Genomic DNA, 6,000 nt, shown 5'->3' on the forward strand with positions numbered 1-6,000 from the left:
ATTGAATCAACATTTTCGTAAGTAGACTACTTGATGTTTTGGGCTATTTAACATGACATTTAATTATATTCTGCTGAAATGAACGAAATGAACGAAATGACTTCGAAAAAGATTCGTTCATTTTGCTGAACGAGACTCAAAGATCCGAGTCAGTAAAATGATCCGAACTTCCCATCACTAATTTGCTTCTTATTTATTAATTCCAGGCAATTAGTTAATGAAACAGTGATTAAAATTAAGATACAATTTATACAAAACGAAATTTTCAGTTAAAGAAAGGCTTTCTACAAAACAAAACTTAATAAAGTGGTCAAAATCATGTCTGACCCATCTTCAATGCGAATGTATCTGAGAATAATTTTAAATAAGGAAATCTATACAGTGATTAGTTCATGCCAAATTACTGCTTGATGAAAATTTGACTATTTAAAATTGTGCTCGTTTTTTTCTTCGGATGTAGGTGACAATATTTAAAGTCTGTCTATCAAAAGCGACTTCTGATGTGTGCGCCAAAGTCTGTCTGGGGGACTTATCTGATCCAATGTAATGTATTTAATGCGGTTTACTGCTATACCGCGGTAATATCTTGCTTTTCAACCGCGGTTAGAAAAAATCCATACCGCCCCAGCCCTAGGTATTAATATGATAGATGAGCATAAAACATGCTATAACCATGTACAAAACCAAAAAACATGGTATTACAATGGTACATATCCACACATATGGTATTACCATGGCGAATGATGAAAAAAACATGGTATAACCACGGTACATGGTATTGTCATTGTCATTGTATGTGTCAAATAAATAAGGTATTGCCATGGTACAATTATCATGGTGCATGCATGTTTAAAAAACAAACCCATGGTATTACCACAGTACAAGTCCATAAAAATTGTATTACTATGGTAGATGAGCATAAAACATGGTATAACCGTGTAAAACATGAAAAACAACTGAAAAACATGGTATTATGATGGCACATGTCCACAAATATGTTATTGCCTTGACACATGACCAAAAACCATGGTATAACCATTGTACAAGACCAAAAGCATATGGTATTACCATGATAGATGACCAAAATATACATAGTATAATCATGGTGCAAGACCACAAAATATGGCTTTACCATGGCACATGCCCAAAAAACCCCATAGTTTAATCAAGATACGTGTCCACAAACATGGCATTTTCAGGGGGTATATGACCAAAAACATGGTAAAATTATGGTGCAAGATCACAAAACGTACTGTAGTAGTACAATGTCGTCATGTCCAAAAACTACGGTGAACCCATGGTACTTTTGTTTATTGTAGCAGCTCTGATTATATATTTGCATGCTTATCTCAGACACAATATTCATAATGATGTAATTATTTTATTGCATGACCAAACACTTCTTATAATGTCTTGCATCATTGAGGTCTGGCCATGAATTCAAGATACTTTCCTAATTTGAAACAGCAATGCATATTTTCACACCCCTGCATATATTAGGAGCAACGGTCACACCACACACTATTATTTATTTAGCAACCTCAAGGTCGCTAGGCAACGGCAGAGGAAGAAGGAAGCACCAAAAAGACTTTAAAGTTTTACACAGCACTGATAATGGCATTTGAAAATATGTAATGCAAATACTTTTAATTGGGACATTCCATAATCTTTTTAGGTTATGATATAAAGCTCATTATAATTACTACAGACTGACCCATGATAATAGATCCTTATGGGAAGAGAGACATTCCAGACAGGTTTAACAGCACAAATACATGTGTTTGTGTATGTCTGGGTGAAAATATCACATTCTTGACCGGAATCACGCAGGCTAAGGTTTATTACAGGCCTTACTGAATACAGTACTCACAGACATGAATAGCGGTAATTTGTTTCTCTCATCTCTCATTTTAACACAGACACACTTTTGAGAGATGCCCCGTAAAGGTAATTTATAGATGTAAACAGAACATCAGTGCTCTGAAATACAAACACATACTCACATGAGAACGGATGTCAGGAATCAAAAATCTAGACAGTCAGGTATTGGCATACCACAAACAAACTTTTGGACTAAATAATCTCATAAACAGTTGAACAGTTGCTTTTTCATATATTTAAAGCAATAGTTCACCCAAAAATTATTCTCTTTACTCACTCTCATTTCATGCACAGAAATGCAGTGTTAAAGAAATCATCTCCAGTGGTTTAATCCATGTATTCTGAAGTGATATGATAGGTGTGGGTCAGAAACAGATCAATATTAATGTAATGTTTTACTTTCAATTATCCTCCCTGCCCAGTAGGTGGCGATATTTGTGCATATTGAAGAATGCGAATCATCAAAAACAAAAGAAGAAGAATAAAATACATTAATTGATCAACTTATATATAGAGCCCAAATCAAATATGTCTATATTATAATTTTTTTCCTTTTGCTTTCCATGGAAGAAAAATTCAGGTTTGGAACAACATGAGGGAGAGTAAATGATTGTCATTTTTAGGTGAACTGTCCCTTTTAAGCAAAAAGGCTAAACTTGATCCCCAACAACCTTCACTTTCTGTGCCTATGACATAACAGAGTGAGTGTGTGTGTGTGTGTGTGTGTGTGTGTGTGTGTGTGTGTGTGTGTGTGTGTGTGTGTGTGTGTGTGTGTGTGTGTGTGTGTGTGTGTATCAGATCAGGTGACCTAGTTCAGGTGAACACTTCCACATGTGGCCAATCAGTTGTTCTAGCACAGTTCAGTATTACATTATGGGAACATCAAATTATTTCCCTCTTTTGCTCTGTAATTTTGCTCCTGTTCCAACATAATAATCATTTGAACAGTTTAATAGTTTATCCATCACTAAACTTCTCTCATCTTTTATTTATATACACATCAGGAAACATGGTGGCTCCAGTTACTGACCCCAGCAGCAGGACTATGTGTGTGTGTGTGTGTGTGTGGACATCTGCTTGCCATTCCAGAGGCCATTGGCCTGGGTTGGGCTCTGTCATGTGTGAGAGTGTGTTATTTTATGGAAGGGAAAGGCCCGGCTATTCTCACAGTCTATTTTGCAGGTCGGATTACAGCACTATGGAATCTTTTTATCTTTCGGCTTGAGAAACAATCGTCTCAGCTCAGCAGAAACTAAGCGTCCAGATGATACAAACGTCCACCATTCGGAACAAATTTAACCTCCTTGGGCATGTTTGTGTTTTATTAGTCTGGTAGCTGTCTCACACATCAGCATGTGGCTACAATTAAACAGCTAAACCATTACATAAAACATTTCTCACTTTCCCTCTCTTTCAGATTTATACACACAACAGAGATAACACACACTAAAGGCCAAAGTATCCTTCGGTTTTCCTTGTGCCGCTACATGTCGTGCACAGTGCGCGTCACGCAAATTTCGTCATCAGCACAAGTGCATCATCTGCACATGCACACATTGTCCATATCACAGCAGATTTCTGGTAAAATGAACACTAGAGGCGCTACAAAAACAATGACTTTTATTATCTTTCACGGAAATCACAACTAAAATGGCAGATTATCAGTTCATAAACACTTCATTTTTACCCTGTTCCTCAAAAACATTTATTTTATGACATCTAAACACTTTTACTATAGTGCATGACTTGTAAGGAAATACATTTCAGCATTTGCATTACATAACCAACTACTTTTACAAGCTTGTTCCAGCACAACCAAATTGCGTGGTAGCTCAACTGAGTGTTGCACGTATGGGGCAAAGGACGGGGTACGAGTCCTGAAGAGCACACGAGTGTCTTAGAAGCTTGAAGTTGCTTCAGCAATTGCGTTTTTCATCTTACACTTGCTTTTATGATACTATTGTTTAGGTTTAGGTTGAAGCCTTAGAGGTCGATCCATTGCGGATTTTGTCGATACCGATAACTAATGTGGTGGGAAAGGCCGATAACAGATAAATCGGATGATAGTATTTTTAATTGATTTATAGAATGTAAAGCAAATGTGTTATTATTTCCTTACTATGAGGGGTACAAAGAGTCCTAAACAAATACAATTCCAGTTGCAGTTTATTATTCAACCAAAATAACCAGAAACATTTTTATACGATTTTCAAGTATAAACAAGCCCGAAACACACCGGGGACTCTTATTTTGAAATGACAAAATGGTGAAAAAACTATTGGAAACTATTGCCATAGATTTTTGCCAATAACAATAGTTCCAAAAAGCAACTATTGGCATGATTAATCGGTAAAACCGATATATCGGTCAACCTCTAGAAGGAGGTTTTGTTGATTTAAAACTCCATAGAGCACTAAACAAAAGAGTGGAGGTGGCATAGTTGACTAAAGCACAGAAATGGTAAGCAGAAGGTCGCTGGTTCGATCCCCACAGCCGCCACCATTGTGTCCTTGAGCAAGGCACTTAACTCCAGGTTGCTCCGGGGGGATTGTCCCTGTAATAAGTGCTCTGTAAGTCGCTTTGGTTAAAAGCATCTGCCAAATGCATAAATGAAAATTGACCTCGCTTTTGGCGCCACATCAATAGGTGTAACAAACCACATAATGTCATTTTGCAAAGATGTTGTCATAGTCAAGTAATTTTCATAAGATGAGGCCGCACAAGTAGTCGTTGTGCGCATGCGAATGTGACGGTATGCTCACGCAATTATCGGAGCTAGGCTAGAGCGCTTGACTGTGTGCAAAACAAAATGGCACATGTAAAATTAATTAGTAGACCATAGACTTAAGAGCGTATGCCTGCATACGCTCTTGCTTATCTGCACCTCTATTAATGTATTTGCACTGGCACACCATTGCACTGACCTGCACTGCACACACCCACTTTATCACTAACTTTCATCTCTTTAAAAACTGGTCACAAATAATTGTAATCTAAACAGGAAAAGCAATCAAGCAGAAATTCATTGTATTTCTTCCCTTATTGTAATCACCTCATAACCTTGGTATGTAAGGGATAATGTACAGTCAGCTGATCATTATTAAAAAAATAAACCCAGGCAGGGTGAGCAGGGCCCCGACAAGAAGCTGACGGGTTCATTTAACAATAACAACCATCTGACTGTTCATTACCACCATTAATCATTAATCTTACAGTTCATACAAAATCTTTGTTTCAACACGGACCCTTAACACTTACATTGTTTAATCATTTTAAACCATGACTTGCATGGTAATACATAAGTTATATTGGCATTATATTCATGATGTTATCCAGAGGGGAACTGGCCCCCACAGTGAGTTTGGTTTCTCCCAAGGATATTTTTCTCCATAAATCAACATCTTATGGAGTTTTGTGTTCCTTGCCACAGTCGCCTTCGGCTTGTTCACTGGGGTTATAAGTAGAATTATTATTTAATTACTTAGTTTATACCATAGACTGTAAAAAAAGATGGACGACGCCCCTTCGCTCTTTTCCATTGGTGAGAACTGAAGCCGCTAGTGTCCCGATATGGCGCTGACATCTTGGGACTTGAGTCTGCGCAGTTGCAATTTCGGGACCAGACCTGCGCAGTAGTGAGCAGGAAGTAAAGCCGCGAAATCAAGGCCCCGCCCTCACTCTCGCTGAATCAATCGCATGCACACGCCCCTGCACTTTTGACTTATGACAGTGTGAAATAATTAATTATAGAAATTTAGATATTACATTTAAAGCTCCAATCTCCTCAGTCCTCCGAAGATCCCGATAAAAAAGTTAGTTGGTGCTTCAGTGACTACTTCACTCAGAGAACCTGTCAATCACAGCTGTCAATCATGATGTCACAGCACCGTTTTTATAGCATCAAATAACTAAAAACAAACTTATTTTGAAAACAAACACTTGAAATGACATCAACGTGATAGAAACTATCAGTAAATGACAGAAACTATCTTTGGATAAAAGATATGTGAAGTGTAATTTAATTGTTTAGTTGGTCTCACGTCCCGTTGAATAACATGGGGAGGCGGGGTGTATGACCTATACTAGGACCAGTCACCGGGGGGAGATCGAGACGTTTTG

The 6,000-nt window shown here is 37.8% G+C and overlaps 1 protein-coding gene across 10 annotated transcripts in view; it reads right to left on the minus strand.

The window, feature by feature from the left end:
- Positions 1-6,000, minus strand: part of LOC127629054 (formin-binding protein 1-like) — a 91,275-nt gene that overhangs the window by 76,026 nt on the left and 9,249 nt on the right. The gene's annotated exons all lie outside the window — the stretch shown is intronic.

Source organism: Xyrauchen texanus, chromosome 35 (assembly GCF_025860055.1).
Source record: "Xyrauchen texanus isolate HMW12.3.18 chromosome 35, RBS_HiC_50CHRs, whole genome shotgun sequence".
Classification (NCBI taxonomy): domain Eukaryota; kingdom Metazoa; phylum Chordata; class Actinopteri; order Cypriniformes; family Catostomidae; genus Xyrauchen; species Xyrauchen texanus.